This window comes from Protopterus annectens, chromosome 5.part0 (genome assembly GCF_019279795.1).
Source record: "Protopterus annectens isolate FY-2018-M chromosome 5.part0, PAN1.0, whole genome shotgun sequence".
Taxonomy (NCBI): domain Eukaryota; kingdom Metazoa; phylum Chordata; order Ceratodontiformes; family Protopteridae; genus Protopterus; species Protopterus annectens.
The window spans coordinates 262,259,301-262,279,873 of record NC_056735.1 but is presented as its reverse complement, the minus strand read 5'-3'; the positions used below and the strand labels follow the sequence as shown (position 1 = coordinate 262,279,873).

Here is a 20,573-nt window from a genome sequence, read left to right as displayed (position 1 = left end):
ACGCAGGACCCAAGACTTTGGAATTCAGGCCGATTGAGGGCAACCTGCCAGCAGATTACCCAAATGTAATGACTGCAACAGTGAAACACGAAGAACATCAGCTCCAAAACATCACCAATGGAGGCATCCTTTCAGTGCAGGAGGGGGGTTAGGGGACCCCCTCTCCTATCTTGAGGTCCTCGTGAGGAATTCATCAGACAAATGCAGGTGCTTCCTCTAGCCTGAAACTTCCTACCCTGGAGAATTGGAGGCGGGGAGGAAGGGGCAGGGGGCAATGATGGTAAGGCAGGCTGAAGACCACTGTAGGCTGCCCTGGAGCGGACTGAAGCATGTTCACAAGTGCAGACATCAAATATGAAGGGATACCTGTTGCAGTTGACCACTCCTTCTCCTGATGGGAGAAAGTACAGTTGTGTACACTTACCATAAATGTAGATGTTCGAGTGTATTCACAGTTGCAGTCATCACACTTGGGTCATCTGCCTGCAGGTAGCCCTCAATCGGCCCGAATACCAGAGTCTTGGAATTTCTGTGTCGGATGCTGTTGCTTCTTCCATGACGTCAGGGGTATAAAACATGCAGCCGACGCCATTACATCAGTTTTTCTTGCCCCCAATGTCAGGAGCCCCCAAAATAGGAAGCAATAACATGGTGTGGAAGACCTCCAGTAAAAAGTAAATACCATTGCCATAAAATATGGCCAAAAAAGAGGATAGGTAGAAAGTATAGAAAAGTCAGGGGGCTGGAGGGAGGGAGGTTAACCAGGACTGCAACAGTGAATACACTCGAACATCTACATTTATGGTAAGTGTACACAACTGTACTATGTTCTTCGTGTTTCACTGTTGCAGTCATCACACTTGCGTAGATTCCCAAACCTGAGGAAGGGTGGAGGCAGTCAAGAAGTATTAGGGCTGGCTAGCAGGCGTTGTAAGACTGTTGTAGCAAATCCAGCTCTGGTCTTTGAAAAAAAAAAAAAGTCAAGTGGTAATGCTTGATGAAGGTGTGTACTGAACTCCAAGTTGCAGCTTCCAGGATGTTCCTGGTGGGGACTCCCCTGAGAAATGGTGTAGAGGTTGAGGTAGCCCTAGTGGAATGGGTTCTGATCACCTGTGGGGTAGGTTTTTCATGGTGTTTGTAGCAGAAATGGATGTAGCGTGCTATCCATTTGGAGATGGTTTGCTTTGAGATGGCCTTGCCCTCTGCCCCTGAAGCAAAGCTGACTAGCAGCTGGTCAGATTTTCTAAAAGGTTTAGTCCCATCAAGGTAGAACCTCAGCTGCCTGTGCACGTCCAAAAAGTGCAGGATCCTTTCCCCTTTATTCTGAGGATTAGGGAAAAAAAATTGGTAAATGGATGGATTGGTTTAAAGCTACACTAGATACCACCTTGGGCATAAATGATGGGTTAGTCCTGAGGGAAACCCTGTCCACATGGAAGATAATGAAGGGTTCCACAGCCATATGGGCCTGCAACTCAGACACTCTTCTTGCAGAAGGGATGGCTAGAAGGAAGGCTGTTTGCCAAGAGAGGAATTTTAACACTGCTGTAGCAGCAGGCTCAAAGGGGGGAAGCGTGAGCTTCTCTAGTACAAAGTTAAGGTCCCAGGCTAGAATGTGAGCTCTCATCAGGGGTTGGGAGGGTGGCCTAATGGTTAAGGTGTTTGCCTTACAAACACAAGGTGCAGGGTTTGAGTCTCACAAGGGACAATTGGCTAGGCTTAAAATGGCTAATCTATGAACCTATGACAGATCCAGGATAGGGCGCCAAGAGTTTTCTTTTCTAGGCACCAGAAACAGTCTGGAGTAAAAACCCTGTCCTCTTCGCTCTGTTGGAACAGGCTGAATAGCCTTGATACTGAGAAGAGAGAGTACTTGCTTTTGGGCCTTTGCCCACTAGTGTGGGGGGAGGTCTGGCAATCTGCTTGGGGTTGGCAGTGAGTGGAAATAGAATCTGTATCCCTGGGATACAATGTTTAAGACCCATCTGTCCTGGATAATGTACTCCCAGTTTTTTGCATGAAGGCAATTTTACCTATTGGGGGTGCAAGCACTTGGGCAAGGCTGGGAAGGATGAAGGACAAGTCATTGTTAGCTTTTTCCATAGGATGGTGGCTTACCACTCCCTGTTTTTGAGGTGTGAGCACTCCATTGTTTAGATCTGTGCATACCCTGACACTGTAGTCTTGGTGGTCTGCTGCCCCTGGGTTTGGACTGAGAAGGTCTGGGAGGGACTGGAAAGGATCAGTTGTTTTGAAGGCCAATGCCTACTAAATCTAGGTGGTTGTGCCTGCAGGAAATCTTTAACAGTTTGCACAGATTTAGCTTTTTCCTCCATCTTTTAAAGAACTTCTTCTGCTTTAGTGTCAAACAAACGTTCTTGGTTTAATAGAGCATCTAGTAATTTTACTTTGACATGGTCTGCCAAGATTTGTTCCTTTAGCCAAACATGCCTTCTAAGAACAGACCCAGTGACAGCAGCCCTGCAAGATGCTTCTAAAGCATCAAAACCACACTGCAAAGTATATTTTCCACCTTGGTTTGCAGAACGCATTAAGTCTTTATGTTCTGCACAATCAGGAATCAACATAATTTTTTGTTTAATTAGTTCCATAATATGTTGCTGGTATTTTAACATGTGAAACTGGCAATTTAAAGCCCTGATGGCAACAGTAGCACAGGTGTATACCTTCTTTCCCCCATTTGTCTAAAGCCCTAGAATCCCTGTCCGAAGGGGTACAGTTTTTGGCTGTAGTAGTCTTAATGCCTTTAGGTCCCTGGGAAATGGTCTCTGGATCCACAGTAGGATTCTTAAATAGAAAAATAAATGTAGATGTTCGAGTGTGTTCACTGTTGCAGTCATCACACTTGGGTTATCTGCCTGCAGGTAGCCCTCAGTCAGCCTGAATACCAGAGACTTAGTATTTCTGCGTTGGTTACTGTCACTCCAGAAGTGCCATCAGGTCGTCAGGGGTATATAAACAGGCAGCTGACCCCATTACATCAGTTTTTCTTGCCCTAAATGTCAGGAGCCCCCCCAACATGGAGCTAAGTTATGGTGGGGAAAACACCACCAGTAAAAAGTAAATACCAATACCCCTGAAAGGGGTGAGTAATAGACACAGAGAGGAGAGAGAGAGACAAGGGGGGCTGGAGGAAGGGAAAAGTACAGTTTTGTACCTACCATAAATGTAGATGTTCGAGTGTATACCCTGCTGCAGTCATCACACTTGGGGTTATCCTGTCGTCAGGCGGTCCCGCAGTCGGCCTGAATTCCAAAGTCTTGGTCCGGCGTTGGTTGCTGTCGCTTCTTCCCTGACGTCAGTGCGCCAGGGGTATATAAGAGGCATCCAACGCTATTTTCTTCAGTTTTTCTTGCCCCAGATGTCAGGTGATTCCCCCCCCCCAAAAAGGTGGTCAGTAGATAGTACCAAAAATAAAAGGGTAGCACAAACAAAACATCCCTCCAGCTATAAGCAAATACACCACAAAGGTTGTATCAGATTTAAAGGTATTGAAAGTTTTAGTTAGGTCAGAGAGGATGGAGGGAGGGTAACCTGGACTGCAGCAGGGTATACATCCGAACATCTAATAAAAATAAGAACCTAATTTTTAAACTTCTACAACTCATCCTAAAAGTTCAGGTCCACTCCCTGTTAGATGGTGATATACACCCTAACCCAGGTCCTACCACTATCACAGCTACACAGCCTGATACACCAACAAATTCAATCACACAGACACTTACCAAGCCCCCCAACTCTCTCCTGATAGCTCATCTTAATATTCGTAGCATCAATAACAAAATAGCTCACCTGCATGCCCTTATTGATGTTTATTCCTTTGACATCCTCTGTCTGTGTGAAACATGGCTTAATCCATCAATACAAGACAGTGCAGTTCTACCCCTGGCTATAATATCATAAGACGTGACTGTAACACTAAAAAAGGAGGAGGTGTAGCCATACTTTATAAGAATGGATTACAAGTTACCTTGTTAGACTCCAAACCTCCTCTTTGCAACAATGCAGAAATTCTTCTAACTAAGGTTCAGCTTAACAAAAGCAAAGCCATATATCTATCATGCGTCTATCTTCCCCCAGGCAATAACATCAACACATTAGAGGCTATCCTCAGCTGGCTCTCAAGTAACTACCCCCAAGAAACCATTATACTTGGAGATTTTAACATTAACTGGAACTCCTGTATATCTGAGCAGCCTTCTACTCATATCAACTTATATGGTTTTACCCAAACTATAACATCCCCAACCCGCACCAGTAAAACTAACAACAAAACTAGTACCCTTGACTGGATACTCACTAATACCCCCCAACTAAACTATAAAACAGGCACCCTCCCTGAGGACATAAGTGATCACTTGCTTACCTATTTAATCAAAACAAAAACTGTCATCCTAAACTCTGCCATCTGTAGAACTATTCGCACTACCAAATATTTTAACCCTGCTCACTTTCAAGCTGAACTAGTCACCTGTGACTGGTCACCCCTGAAATACCTCCCAATAGATAATGCTGTGAAATACTTTAACTCTAAATTTCTAACCATTTTAGACAGCCATGCCCCATTATGCAAAGTTAGAATTAGAACCAAACCGGCACCATGGCTCACCAAAATGACCAAACAAAAAATCCTCCAAAGAAATAAACAATGGGCCAAATGGCGCTCAACAAAAAGCTCCTCAGACCACCTGCAATTCAGACAGCTAAGAAATGAAACAAAAAAAGCCATTTTAGCCTATAAAAGAAACTACTACTACCAACTACAACAAACCAACCAAAATAATCTCCAAAAATTCTGGCGAGGTATCAATAACCTCCTACACCCTGGATGCTCAAGTACTCCCTCTCCCTCTGGCTCTGATCAAAACAATCCCATCCAAATAGCAGACTCATTTAATACTTTTTTCACTGAAACCATACAATCCCTAGCCAACCAGCTATCCCCTAGCATCCCAGGCTCTGCCACAACCTTTACCAATAATTCTCATCAATTTCATTTTCAGCCAGTGCCCACTTCACTTATCTGTAACCTCATACAGAAACTTAAACCCACTACTCTCTCTGCTGATAAATTACCTGCAGAATACCTGCAAAAAGCTGCTAAAGTCATAGCCTACCCCATATCCATCCTCATTAACAGAACTATTTCTGAAGGATCTATCCCCCTAATCTGGAAAGTCTCTCACATAATTCCATAAGGGCGGTAACTCCAAAGAGTTGTCCAATTATAGGCCCATAGCTATTCTATCTCCTTTGGCAAAAATAATGGAGAAATGTATACACATACAACTGTTAACCTACCTACTCGATCACAATTTATTAGCACCCTGTCAACATGGCTTTAGACCATTTCATAGCACCACCTCTGCTCGCTTATCCTTCACTAACCATATTAACAGCAATCGTAATATTGATACTCTATCCTCAGCTGTTTTTATTGATCTGTCCAAAGCATTTGACATGGTGAATCACCACCTCCTTATAGACACACTCAAAAACCTGTCATTGGACAACCATACTATACAGTGGTTCCAATCATACTTACATAACAGGCAACAGGCTGTACTATGGGAAAATACTTTATCTTCCCACGTCCCAGTCACTCTAGGGGTCCCGCAAGGATCTATATTAGGCCCATTACTCTTCTCCATCTTTACAAATGACCTTCATTCTGTAATTCCTCAAGCTGACTGTATCCAATACGCTGACAACTCCACACTCATATGCGCTGCTGCTTCTCAATCAGAACTTCAGTCACTAACCCAAATGACCTTTAGTACAGTTGAAAACTGGCTCCTACAAAGACGTCTTATCCTTAACCCCAAAAAAACAAAAATGCTACTATTTACCCCCACCTGCAGAACCTCCCCACTTAACTTTACTATTACTACAAATGATGGAACTATAACATCTCCGGAACCAACCACCAAACTACTCGGGGTACTAATAGATAACAACTTGTCCTTTGAACCTCACATTAATAACACCATAAAAATAGTAAACAAGAAACTAGGTTCCCTCTATAGAATAAAACCCTTTCTTACACCTCCAGCCAGGGTTACTATTGCTCGTACCCACCTCATCTCTACCTTGCTCTATGCCTCCCCTATCTATACCAAAATATGTAGAAGTAATCTGAGTAAACTTACATCCTCCTACAACAATATTGCCAGATTTGCAGCTGGGTCCTCCTATAGAACTCATCACTGTATCAATCTGAATCAGTTAGGATGGTTAGAGCTGCCAAATTTAATACTTTTCAATCAGTTAATAGTAGCCCATAAGATCCTATATTTACCTCAAAATACACCCATACTTACATCCCTAGTCATCCCCTATAATAACCTCAAGACCTTACGCTCAGCTAATAACCTACTTGTACAAATATCAAAATCCAACAACTTAGCTGGTGACACCTTGTTCTCCAATACAGTAGGTAAAGCCTGGAACATCCTCCCAAGCCAGCTAACCTCAATATCCTCTGTCAGCTTATTTAAAAGCAAGCTTAAACCCTACCTCAAATCACACTGGCTATGCCCCTGTGTTAACACAGACTAAGTACCAATTCCTAGCCTATCATGATCTTGTGTTGTCTCACTAATTTTTAGTGAGCTTAACCTTCCTTAGGATTTTTTCTCATGTAAATAAGTATATACAGTGGAATGATCAAACACCTTCATATAGTATCACAACCTATGTGTTAAATAACACTAGAAATCCATCCTTGTTTGCTGTTCTTCTATACTCTATTGATCTCTAGTGTTTTTCTTTCTTAGGTTTTTGTGAGACCTCAGTATCTCTTATCATAAATTACTAGGTGTATCTAATTTTGTAATATGTTATAAAGATTTGTACTACACCATTTCTAATACAAATGTATTAGTCTTATTCATCTATTCTTAGATAAATTTTTCCTTTTTCCTACTGAAATATAAAATATATAATCTTAGGCTTGTACTATAATTGTTAAAACTTATGTACCAAATTATACTGTTATTGTCTTTGTCTTGACCTTTTATGTTGTTGTAATTTGTGGAGCTTTTCTCCCCGGGCCTCCACTGAAAATGGACATACATCCAGCTGGACTAGCCCGGTCAACAAATGTAAATTAAATTAAATTAAATTAAATTAAATCTACATTTATGGTAGGTACAAAACTGTACTATGTTCATCGTGTTACCCTGCTGCAGTCATCACACTTGGGTAGAATCCCAAAGCTAAGGATGGGAGGTGGAGTCAAACAGGGTAAGAGGAGGCTAGAAGGCCCTGCAAAACTGCAGTGGCAAAGCCAGCTCTAGTCTTAGAGTACAGTGGTAAGTGATAGTGTTTGGTGAAGGTGTGTACTGAACTCCAAGTTGCAGCTTCCAGAATATCCTTGGTAGGCACCCCTCTGAGGAAGGCTGTAGATGTAGCTGCTGCCCTGGTGGAGTGGGGCCTAATGCTAGCAGGAAAGTACAGTTTTGTACCTACCATAAATGTAGATGTTCGAGTGCTAATACAGCTGCAGTAATCACAGATGGGTTCTCTGCCATCAGGCGGTCCCTCGGTCGGCCGAATTCCAAAGTCTAGGTCCGGCGCCGGTTGTTGTCGCTTTCTCTCCTGACATCAGTGAGGCCGGAGTATATAAGACACAGCCGACGCCATGTTCTTTAGTCTTTCTTGCCCCAGATGTCAGGTGCCCCCAGAAGGAAGGCAATACATAAATTATGTTTATATGTATAAACAAGCAATGCAATATAATCCAAAATCAGTAGTTGCAAGCAAATAAACCATAGAAGGATAACCCAGTCAGGTTGAATGATGAAGGTGTTAGGCCCCATGCCTTTACCAAGTGGGGAAGGAGGGAGGGAAACCTGTACTGCAGCTGTATTAGCACTCGAACATCTACATTTATGGTAGGTACAAAACTGTACTATGTTCATCGTGCATACAGCTGCAGTAATCACAGATGGGTAGAGTCCCAAAGCTACGCACAGGGTGGTAGGTACTAGGAGGAACTGGGTTGAGCCAGAATGCCCTGCAACACAGCAGTGGCAAAGCCTGCTCTAGTTCTGGAAATAAAAGGCAGGTGGTAGTGTTTTGTGAAGGTATGTACAGAACTCCAAGTGGCTGCCTCCAAAATATCTTTGGTAGGAACTCCTCTGAGGAAGGCTGTAGAGGTAGCTGTGGCCCTGGTGGAGTGTGATCTGATACCTGTAGGAACAGATTTCCCATGATAGGAATAACAAAACCGTATGCAGTGACCTATCCACTTTGAAATAGTCTGTAATGTGAGCATCTTGAATTTTGGTACGAGTAGAAATGTGTTTAGGATGGATAAGTCCAAAATGGGTCTCCAGTCGGTTCCTTTCCGTGGTACCAGAAAGAGCCTTGAATAAAAACCTTGACCTTGTTCGTGAGTAGGTACCTCTTGAATAGCTCTCATGCTTATGAGCTTTGAAATTTGTAGTTGTGCCTCTGCCCTTTGATTTTGTGGCAGGTTTGGCATGCCTCTCATTTTTGGAAGAGTGTGGAATTGAAATTTGTAGCCTCTGTTTATAATGTCCAGGATCCATTTGTCTGTTGTGACAATATGCCAATTGCTTGCAAATAATGCTAGCTTTCCTCCCAAAGGTGCTGCCAGCTGAGACATGCTTGGCATGGAAATGAGGGAGTCATTGGGTTTGCTTCCTGTATTGTTGTGCACTGTCTTCGCCACCTCTTGGTGCTGGAGTTTGCCATTGTCGGCCTCTATATGATCCTTGTGATTGCCCTCTGCCCCTTGTGCGTCTGTATCTACCTCTCTGGGGCTTGTCAGTGGCTGGAAAGGACCAGTTTTTTGAAGGCCAATTTCTGCTAAAACGTGGTGGTTGGACCTGTAAAAAAGCTTTGACAGTTTGCATAGATTTGGCTTTTTCTTCCATTTTCCGTAGTATCTCCTCAGCATTAGTACCAAACAGCACATCCTTTTGTAAAGGAGCATCTAGAAGTTTAGCTTTCACATGATCAGGCAAGTTTTGTTCCCTAAGCCAGGCATGTCTGCGAATGACTGATCCTGTAGCAGCCGCTCTACTTGAGGCCTCTAGGGCATCATAACCACATTGTAAGGTGTGTTTACCCACTTGCTCTGCACTATGCATCATATCCTGTAACTCCTTCAAATCTGGTTGTTCAGGTTGAGACATTTTATTCCTTAATTGTGATAACAGGAACTGTTGATATTTAAGCATATGAAACTGACAATTTAAGGCCCTCATGGCTAGGGTGGCCAAGGTATATACCTTTTTTCCCCACCTTTCTAAAGATCTTGACTCTCTTTCTGCAGGGAGTGGATTCTTGGCAGTGGAGGCCTTCAATCCCTTGGGGCCTTGTGAAATGGTTTCAGGGTCAGCATTATGGCTTTTGAAGAGAAATTGGTGAGAGTTAGGTACTCTGTAGTACCTATCAGGTTTGACTGGTGCAGGAGGTAGAGAATCCGGGTTAAGGCAAGCCTCCGAATAAACATCATCAAGTATGTCCAAAACAGGAGGTATCGCCAGAGGTCTGTGTTGAGGTAACAAAAGAAATTCCCTAAGTCTTTTCTTGGAATCTGAAAAGTCTTGGCCTTCCCAATGGAAGTGTTCCTTCAAAGTGTGCAAGGTTTCCCCAAAAGAAAAATCCTCAGGAGGAGATACAGAAGGAATGGACTGCTCTGCATCCGAATCCTCAAAAGGGGAGTAAGAGTGTTCCTCTACATCAGAATGTTCTGATAAAATGGATCCCTGATCAGAAGAGGGAGAATCTTCCTCCACTCTGGGTCTCTTGTCTGGAGGGGGTTGAGAACCCCTGATAAGAGTAATTAAATCCTCAGCCATTTTAAGCATCTGTTTTTTAGACATGGGACCTGGAAATGGGCCCTGTGCAACAGGCCTCTTGGGATGCCTGGCTGCTTTGGATTTAGTAAAGGCCTTAATAGAAAAGGAAGAAGAGGGTCTAAAGACACCATGGGTGGAAGTGGACCTGTCCACATTAGTAGGCTCAACATTAGTAAAGGCTTCGGTGGTTGTAGACTGGGAAAGGGCCGAGGTACCAGCGGTCTCGGGTACAGAGGACACCGCCAAAGGAGTGTCGTCGGTAGTCAGGGACTGCAAAGGCGTCTTGCTGAGAACCGGACCACGTGTAGCCTGTTTTGGCGTGGTGTCGGCGGGGACCGCGGGCCTCGCGTGTCGGTCCTTGTCCTTGCATTTTTTGGACAAAACGGTAGTCGGAGTATCCAACGACATTTTATAATCAAAGGCTTTACCAAAATAGTGTTGGGCGAACTCCGCCCGACGCTTAATAGTGCGTTTGTTGAAGGTAGCGCAAAAGCGACAGCCCGAGACGTCGTGGCCTGGGCCTAAACAAGGTATGCAGAGGGAATGGAAATCCTTATGCGGTATTTGCTTCCCACAAGAAATACAATTATTAACTTTTTCTGACATCGGTCTGAGGCAAGAAAAGTTTCCCCAACGGGGTACTTAGCTTTAATGAAGACTTCGGTTTCCAATATTTCCGTAATTCAGGAGCTGGCCGACCGGCACTTGCGAACTGCTTCTGTTTCGGGCACCGCGTGGCAAAAAAGACTGAAGAACATGGCGTCGGCTGTGTCTTATATACTCCGGCCTCACTGACGTCAGGAGAGAAAGCGACAACAACCGACGCCGGACCTAGACTTTGGAATTCGGCCGACCGAGGGACCGCCTGACGGCAGAGAACCCATCTGTGATTACTGCAGCTGTATGCACGATGAACATCTGGTTTTCCATGGTGGGTGTAGCAAAAACGTATGCAATGTCCTATCCATTCGGAAATGGTCTGTTTTGAGATAGCCTTTCCTTGTGATGCTGTAGCACAGGATACAAAAAGCTGGTCAGATTTTCTGAAAACCTTAGTTTTATCCAAGTAGTAATGTAGCTGCCTGTGAATGTCCAAGGAATGCAGGAGTCTTTCTCCTTTGTTTTGCGGATTTGGAAAGAAGGTGGGTAAATGGATGGTTTGATTTAGAGCCACACTGGATACCACCTTAGGCATAAAGGAGGGGTTAGTTTGTAGAGAAACTCTGTCTTGATGAAAAATGAGGAAAGGCTCTACCGCCATTAGAGCCTGAAGCTCTGAGACTCTTCTGGCTGAAGTAGTTGCTAGCAGCAGGGCAGTCTTCCATGATACAAACTTTAAGTCAGCTGAGAAAGCTGGCAGAAAAGGAGGTAGCGTAAGTTTTTCCAGAACAAAATTGAGGTCCCAAGTTGGTGTTGGTGCTCTCCTGGGAGGCCTAATGTTTTTGGCCCCTCTGAGAAACTGCCTTAGAAGTGGATGTGAAAATAAGGGAGGATCCATGTTGTAGTGAGATGAAATAGCTGAGGCGTGGATTTTAATAGATGAAAAAGAAAGCCCTTTGTGTAACACCTCAGTTAAATATTGTAGAATCTGAGGTATGTCCGGCTGAAGGGTATTTTGGCCTTTAGCTTGGTTCCAGGCGCAAAACCTTTTCCATTTGTCTGAGTAGGCTTTCCTGGTGCTGGGCCTCCTGGCCTCCAGAACAACATCCATAACAGCTTGTGAAAGAGGGGCTGGCTGGTTGCTTAGGTGATTTGCCATGCAGCCAAATTTAAGGTTTTGAGCTGGCTGTGTAGAATCTGACTGTCTTGCTGTGTGAGCAGATGAGTAATTTGTGGTAAAATCCATGGTGGGCCCTGGGCCATATTCCTTAATAGTGGGTACCAGTGCTGGCATGGCCAGTCTGGGGCAATGAGTATCATTCAGGGTCTCTCCATCCTGACTTTCAGCAGCACCTTTGTGAGAAGGGGCAATGGAGGGAAGGCATATACTGTCAGCATTTTCCAACTGAATGAGAGTGCGTCCACTTTCCAAGCTTGATAGTGAAATGTCATTGTGCAAAATTTTGTTAGCTGATAGTTTTGGGGGCTGGCAAACAGGTCTATGTCTGGGTGCCCCCATTTTTGAGTTATCATTGCAAATACTTGTGGATCCAGTCTCCACTCGTGGGGATCCATGATGTTTCTGCTTAGATCGTCTGCCAATGTGTTCTTTTTTCCTGGCAGGAATTGAGCTTGTAATTGAACTTGGTAAGCCAGTGCTGTGTTCCACAAGGTCATTGCTTGCCTGCATAGAGGGTAGAAGTGTGTACCCCCTTGTTTGTTTATGTACCACATTACTGTGGTGTTGTCTGTCCTTATTATAAGCTGTCCTGGATGTAAGAGGTCCTTGAAGGCTGTCAGGGCATTCTGTACAGCTAGCATTTCTTTTTGATTGATGTGCAGATTACTTTGATCTGCAGTCCATATGCCTTGAACATGTGTGCCCCCCAGGCATAGTCCGATGCATCTGTTGTCATAGTTTGCCTGGCTGGGGGTAAGGTGAAAGGCTGACCCTTGTTGAGGTGACATGCCTGTGCCCACCATAGAAACTCCTGTTGAAGGCAGGGAATGAGAGGTATCACGGTTTCCAAGCTGTGGCTGTGTTGAGTACATACACTTTTTAGGTACCATTGTAATTTCCTCATATGCAGTTTTGCAAATGGTATTAGTAGTATGCAAGATGCCATGAAGCCCAAGGCCTGCAGAATTTTTCTTGCAGAGAGTTGGGTCTTTGTTGCCATTGTTTTGAAGTATTGAGTTAGTTGTAGTTGTTTGTCTGGCGTCAGGTAAGCCATCTGGGCCATTGTATTCAAGCTGGCACCCAGGAATGTCATATTTTGTGAGGGCACTAGTTTTGATTTCTTTTCGTTTACTGTGCACCCTAGGCAACTTAGAAGGTGTTTTACAAAAGCCAGATGTTGTAAGAGAGTGTCCTTGCTTTCTGCTTGGATGAGGCAGTCGTCCAGGTATGGGTATATTTGAATTCCTCTTTGTCTGCAGTATGCAATTACTGGTGCCAGGCATTTTGTGAAGACCCTGGGCGCAGTAGATAAGCCAAAGGGCAGTGCAGAGAATTGGTAATGGGTTGAACCTGCAATGAAGTGGAGGTATCTTCTGCAATTTTGTCTGATAGGGACATGCAGGTATGCCTCCTTGAGGTCCAACGTTACTAGCCAAGCTTTCTTGCCCAACATGGGAAGAAGCTGCTGTAGAGTTAGCATCTTGAATTTGGGTACTTGCAAGAAGGTGTTTAGAATTGAAAGGTCCAGAATGGGTCTCCAAGCATTGTCCTTTCTGGGGACTAGAAAGAGCCTTGAGTAAAATCCTTGGCCTTGCTCCTGTGTAGGTACCAGTTGAATGGCTCTCATGTCCATGAGAGCTGTAATTTGTTTTTGTGCCTCTGCCCATTGATTTTGTGGCAGGTTTGGCATTCCTTTTATCCTTGGCAAGGTGTGGAAATGGAATCTGTATCCTTGTGAGATAATGTCTAGGACCCATTTGTCCTTTGTGACGATGTGCCAGTTGTCTGCAAAAAGTGCTAATTTTCCTCCCAAGGGAGCTGCCAAGAGAGTTTTGCTTGGCAGTTTGAGGTTTAAGTCATTGTGTTTGCCTTCTAGTAGTTTGGGACCTCTCTTCTTCTCCCTTCTGTGTTGCAGTGCCCCATTGGCGAGGTTTGTAAGTGATTTGTGCTTGTCCTCTGCCCTTTGGGCACCTGTATTTACCCCTCTGTGGTCGGTCAGAAGCTGGAAAGGACCAATTTTTTGTTGGCCAAATTCTGCTGAAGCGTGGGGGTTGTACCTGTAAGAAATCTTTGACCGTCTGCATAGATTTTGCCTTATCCTCTATTTTCTTTAAAACCTCTTCTGCTTTAACCCCAAATAAGACATCCTGCTGTGAGGGTGCATCTAGTAACTTTGCTTTTACATGATCAGGCAGAGTTTGTTCCTTTAACCAAGCATGCCTACGTATAACAGACCCAGTAACAGCTGCTCTTCAGGAAGTTTCCAAGGAATCAATTCCACATTGTAAAGTATGTTTGCCCACCTGTTCAGCTGCATGCAACAGATCCTGAATTTCCTTGAATTCAGACTGTTGAGGGTGCATGCTCATCTTTTGTTTTATTTGAGACATTAGGAATTGCTGGTATTTAAGCATGTGAAATTGACAATTTAGTGCTCTCATAGCCAGAGTAGCTGAGGTGTAAACCTTCTTCCCCCACCTATCTAGTGCTCTGGAATCCCTTTCAGAGGGTACAGGATTTTTGGCCATAGAAGCCTTAGCCCCTTTGGGACCCTGGGAGATTGTCTCTGGGTCAGCAACAGGGCTTTTGTAAAGGAATTTGTGTGAGTCAGGCACTCTATAGTATCTAGCTGGTTTGGCTGGAGCAGGAGGCAGAGAATCTGGATTTAGACTAGATTCTAAATAGACATCATCCACAATGTCTAAAACTGGGGGGATAGCAAGTGGTCTGTGCTGGGGGAGTAAAAGAAACTCTCGGAGCCTTTTCTTTGAGTCGGAGTAGTCCTGACCTTCCCAGTGGAAATGTTCCTTCATGGTATGTAAAGTTTCCCCAAAGGAATAGTCTTCAGGGGAGAAGCAGAGGGAATGGAATCTTCAGCATCAGAATCTTCATAAGGGGGAAAGGAGTAATCCTGTTCCTCAGAGGAGCCTGAGAAAATAGGCACTTGATCAGAGGAGGCATAATCCTCCTCTTGTCTAAGCCTTTTGTCGGGGGGGGGGGGGTTGGGAACCCCTGATTAAAGAAATCAAATCTTCAGCCATTTTAAGCATCTGTTTCTTAGGCATGGGGCCTTGAACTGGAGACTGACGTGCAGTCTTTTTTCGTTTTAGAGGAGTCTTAAGCTTAGCATAAGATTTTATGGTGAGAGTAGTCGGTCTGAAGACACCTTCTGAAACCGAAGGTGTTTCTACAGCACCGGCTTCTCCTTCTGCAATGTCGTCGGTAGGGCCTAAAGAAAATGGCTGCGTCGGCCTAGAGCTCTCTGCTAGAGAATCTGAAGCGGGCTGGAGTTCCAATTCTGCGGTAGCCAGGGGCTGCGTAGGCACCTCACTGAAAATCGGAGGACCAGCGACCGGCCCAGCCGAGGCCTCGGAGTCTGACTTGGATCTAGGCTGCTTGTCTTTATCTTTGTGGTTTTTTATGCATGCCGGTAGTCGGTTGCTCCGACAGCATAGTGTAATTAAATTTCCTACCAAAGTAGTGTTGTGCGAAATCAAAGCGTTGGTTTATAGTTCGCTTATTCAACCTAGCACAAAACCGACAACCAGTGACGTCGTGGTCTGGGCCTAGGCAAGGTATACAATAAGAATGAAAGTCCTTATGAGGCATTTGCTTCCCACAAGAAATGCAATTGTTAACTTTTTCTGACATCGGACTGAGGCAAGAAAAGGTTCCCCAACGGGGTACTTAGCTTTGAAGACTTCGGACTGAAACTCGATTCGAAAATCTCAGGTGTCGGCCAACCGGCACTTGCGAACTGCTTCTGCTTCGGGCACCAAGCGGCAAGAAAGACTGAAGAAAATGGCATTGGATGCCTCTTATATACCCCTGGCGCACTGACGTCAGGAAAGAAGTGACAGCAACCAACGCCGGACCAAGACTTTGGAATTCAGGCCGACTGCGGGACCGCCTGACGACAGGATAACCCCAAGTGTGATGACTGCAGCAGGGTAACACGATGAACATCTAGGACTGCAACAATGAATACACTCAAACATCTACATTTATGCTATGTGTACACAACTGTACTATGTTCTTCGTGTTTCACTGTTGCAGTCATCACACTTGGGTTGATTCCCAAAGCTGAAGATTGGGTGGAGGCAGTCAAGAAGAGTTGGGGCTGGCTAGTATGCCCTGCAGGACTGTTGTTGCAAAACCCACCCTGGATTTGGAAAAGACAGGCAGGTGGTTATGCTTGGTGAAGATGTGTACAGAACTCCAGGTAGCAGCTTCCAGGATGTCCCTGGTAGGGACTCCCCTGAAGAAGTTTCCCTAGTGGAATGTGTTCTGACCCCCTGAGGGGTTGGTTTCCCATGGTGCTTGTAGCAGAAATGGATGCAGTGTGCTATCCATTTGGAGATAGTTTGTTTTGAAATGGCCTTGCCCTCTGCCACTGGTGCAAAGCTGACTAGTAACTGGTCAGATTTCCTGAAGGGCTTAGTCCTAGCAAGGTAGAATCTGAGCTGCCTGTACACGTCCAAGGAGTGCAGGATCCTTTCCCCTTTATTTTGAGGATTAGGGAAGAAGGTTGGCAAATGAATAGATTGGTTGAGAGCCACACTGGACACCACTTTAGGCATAAAGGAAGCGTTAGTCCTGAGGGAAATCCTGTTAGCATGGAAAATAATGACTGGTTCCATAGCCATAAGTGCTTGTACCTCAGACACTCCTCTAGCTGAAGTGATGGCCAGACGCAAGGCTGTTTTCTAAGAGAGGAATTTTAACTCTGCTGATGCTGCAGGCTCAAAGGGGGGGGGGGGTAGCATGAGCTTTTCTAGTACAAAGTTAAGGTCCCAAGCAGGGGTGGGTGCTCTCCTTGATGGTTTTGAGTTGTTTGTCCCTCTCAGGAACTGTTTGATAAGAGGGTGAGAGAAAACAGGTGGCTCAGTGTTGTAATGAGCCGAAATGGCAGAGGCATGGATCTTAATGGAGGAGAAGGATAGGCCTCTGTGGAGTGGGTCTGCTAGGTAATCCAGGATAAGAGGTAAGGAAGGCAATCCTGTGTCCTCTCCTTTAGACTGAATCCAGGGACAATACCTTTTCCACTTATCAGCACAGGATTTCCTTGTACTGGGTCTTCTGGCTTCAAGAATGACGTCCAGTACCTGCTTGCTTAGGCTGGTCACTGGGGGAGAATTTAAGGAATTAGCCCGGCTGCAAGATTCATAGTTTGCAGTTGAGGATGCAAGATCTGTCCCTCCTGCTGAGTGAGGAGGGTTAGGATCTGGGGTAGGTGCCAGGTTGGCACCGGTGACAGGCTGCACAGTAGTGGGTACCAATGCTGGCATGGCCAGTCTGGGACAATCAGGATTCTTCTTGGTTTTTCCTGTCTTTTGAGTAATATTCTTGAGAGAAGAGGCAGAGGGGGGGGATGCATACATTGAGAGGTTTTCCCACTGGAAGGATACGGCATCCACTTTCCAGGCCCTGCTGTGAAGTGTCCTGGAGCAGAATTTGCTGAGATGGTGATTGCAGGGGGAGGCAAACAGGTCCACCTCTGCGGTCCCCCATTTCTGGATTAGAATACTGAAGGTGCTGGGGTCTAATTGCCACTTGTGTGGTTTTAGGAGATTTCTGCTTAAGTCGCCTGCCAAATAGTTTTGTTTGCCTGGCAGGAACTGAGCTTGCAGATGAATCTGCTTGTCCAAGGCCGTGTTCCACAGGGCCACGGCTAGCCTGCAGAGTGGGCAAGAGTGTGTTCCCCCCAGCTTGTTGATGCACCAGATAACTGTGGTGTTGAATGTTTTTATCAGCAGGGGTCCTGGTGAGACTAGGTACCTGAAAGCTGTCAGAGCGTGCTGAACAGCTAGCATCTCTTTTTGGTTGATGTGCAGATGAGACTGACTTGGGCTCCAGTGGCCCTGAATGCACTTGTCGTTCAGGTTTGCCCCCCAGGCATAGTCTGATATGTCTGTGGATAGGGTCTGGGTGGCATGGGGTTGAGTAAAGGGAAGCCCCTTGTTGTGGTTGCATGCTGCTGCCCACCAAAGAAACTCTGTCCTTAGACAAGATATGATAGGTATGACGGTTTCCAGGTCCTGAGAATGTTGGCACCAAAGACTTTTTAAGTACCATTGAAGTTTCCTCATATACAGTCTGGCATATGGAATTAGTAGGATGCAAGAGGCCATGAACCCTAGGGCCTGCAGGATTTTCCTTGTGGATAGCTGGGTTCTGGTGGCCATTTGAGTGAAGTAGCCTGTCAGATAGGCTTGTTTTTCTGGAGCAAGGAATGCCATCTGGGATGCTGTGTCCAAGCTTGCTCCCAGGAATACAATCATTTGACTAGGGACTAGTTTTGATTTCTTTTCATTGACAGTGTACCCCAGGGAGGTTAGAAGGTTCTTTACAAATGTCAGGTGCTGCAACAGCTGTTCCTGACTGTCTGTTTGAATCAGACAATCGTCCGAGTATGGGTAAATTTGAATTTTTCTCTGTCTGCAATAAGCAATGGCTGGAGCCAAGTATTTTGTGAATACTCTGAGAACAGTGGATAAGCCAAAGGGAAGTGCAGAAAATTGATAATGCATAGATCCTGCCCTGAAACATAGGTATTTCCTGTATGAGTCCTTGATAGGGATGTGCAGATAGGGTTCTTTTAGGTCTAGGGTGTCTAGCCAGGCATCTTTGGACAGTATAGGAAGAAGCTGCTGAAGGGCGAGCACTTTAAATTTTGGTACCACTAGGAAGGTGTTTAGAGTGGAAAGAGCTAGGTTTGGGCGCCAAGTGCCCTCTTTTCTGGGTACCAGGAAAAGTCTGGAATAGAACCTTTGACCTATCAATTCTGCCAGAACAGGCTGAAATGCCCTTATAGAGAGCAGGGATAGAATTTGGTTTTGTGCCTCTGCCCACTGGTTTGGGGGAAGGTCTGGGAACCCTTTTGGGGTTGGCAGTGAGTGGAAGTAAAATATGTACCCCCGGAATACAATGTTGAGGACCCATTGGTCTTTGGTGATGAAGGCCCAGTTTTTTGCATGATGGGCAAGTTTTCCTCCTAGGGGCACAAGCAGATGGGCAGAGGTGAGGACAGGAATAGAGAAGCCATTGTGAATTCTTTCCGTAAGGGGGTGGCTTAACACTCCCTGTTTTTGAAGTGGAGGCACTCCATTGCTTAGATCTCTGCATACCCTGAGACTGGAGCCTGGGGAGGGGGGTCTGTTTCCCCTGGGTCTAGTTTGAGATGGCCTTGAAGGGGCTGGAAAGGACCAATGTTTCGAGGGGCAATGCCTACTGAATCTAGGAGGCTGCACTTGGAAGAAATTTTTGACTGTCTGCATAGATTTAGCTTTTTCTTCCATCTTTTTTAGAACCTCTTCTGCTTTGGTGCCAAACAGATTGTCCTTGTTCAAAGGACCATCTAGTAATTTTGATTTGACATGGTCTGGCAAGGTGTGCTCCATAAGCCAAGCATGCCTTCTCAGTACAGAACTAGTGACTGCTGCCCTGCAAGATGCTTCTGAGGCGTCAAAACCACACTGCAAAGTATGCTTGCTGACTTGGCTTGCAGAATGCATAAGCTCTTGTAATTCTTTATTTTCTGCACAGTCTGTAAAGGTAGCTAATTTTTGCTTAATAAATTCCATAATATGTTGCTGGTATTTCAGCATGTGAAACTGGCAATTCAATGCCCTAATGGTGAGAGTTGCACAGGTGTATACTTTTTTACCCCATCTGTCTAAAGCTCTGGAATTCCTGTCCTAAGGAGTGGGATTCTTAGCTGTAGTTGCTTTTATACCATTAGACCCCTGGGAAATGACATCTGGGTCAGCAGTAGGATTTTTGAAAAGAAATTTGTAAGAGTCAGAGACTCTGTAGTACTTGTCTGGTTTTCTTGGAGCAGGCGGTAAAGTATCAGGAGTTAGGCTGGATTCCATAAAAACAACATCCAGAACTGGAGGTATTGCTAAAGGTCTATGTTATGTCAAATCTAGAAATTCTCGGAGTCTCTTTTTGGACTGCGGACAGTCTTGGCATTCCCAGTGAAAATGCTCTCTTAAAAGTACGTAGGGTTTCACCAAAAGAAAAATCCTCTGGAGGGGAAGCAGAGGGAATGGATTCCTCTGCATCTGAATCATCATAAGCAGATAAAGGCATGTCTTCATATTCAGAAACCTCAGAGTCATTGGGTGCTTAGCGTTAGAAGACTTCAGGATGATTCAATTCAGAAACGAAAACTCAGGTAGCGGCCGACAGGCACTCATGCGAACTGCTTCTGCTTCAGGCTCCTCGTCAAGAAAGACTGATGTAATGGTGTTGGGTGCATGTTTGTATACCCCTGATGACATGACGTCACTCCTGGAGAGACAGCAACCGATGCAGAAATACTAAGTCTCTGGTATTCGGGCCAGCTGAGGGCTACCTGCAGGTAGATAACCCAAGTGTGATGACTGCAATAGTGAAACACGAAGAACATCCATAGGAAAGAAGGAGGAAACCAACTTAGTGGAGCCAATGCCTCAGGTCGAGGACCTGAAACCGAGGGGATCAGTCCTAACTGCATCTGTGCCTGTAAAAAGGACTACAACAGCTGCTCCAAGTCAGCAGGTATTAAACTATTGACCGACTGGGATGACTGAGCACACAAAACCACAGATGGAGGCTTGGAGGCTCACTTACTTGAGGAAGCTGCTGATGACTGGATTCAAACCGGAGAAGCTCAAAGCCGGTGTGTAGAAGGGGACAACTTCAGTGAGGACTCTAGCAGAGTAGAAAGGGAGGAGAGAGAAAAATTCCTACCCAAGGGAGCTTCCTTCTACAAGAAAGGTTTGGGACACTAAAAATAGGAGACCGAGCCATATCCACAATCGGTGCCAAAGGCAATGGAGTCCAAGGTGTCTGAGCTGATAGAGTTAAAACTGCTGGGGAAGCCTAAGGTCTTGAGACCTTCAGATCTACCAGACCAGAAGAAGAGGGGTCAATCATTTTTGGTCCCCCTTTGA

At 45.2% G+C, this 20,573-nt stretch overlaps 1 protein-coding gene across 2 annotated transcripts in view; it reads right to left on the bottom strand.

Annotated features, from left to right (window-relative positions):
* PKNOX1 (PBX/knotted 1 homeobox 1) overlaps positions 1-20,573 on the bottom strand; it is a 1,629,974-nt gene that overhangs the window by 623,337 nt on the left and 986,064 nt on the right. The gene's annotated exons all lie outside the window — the stretch shown is intronic.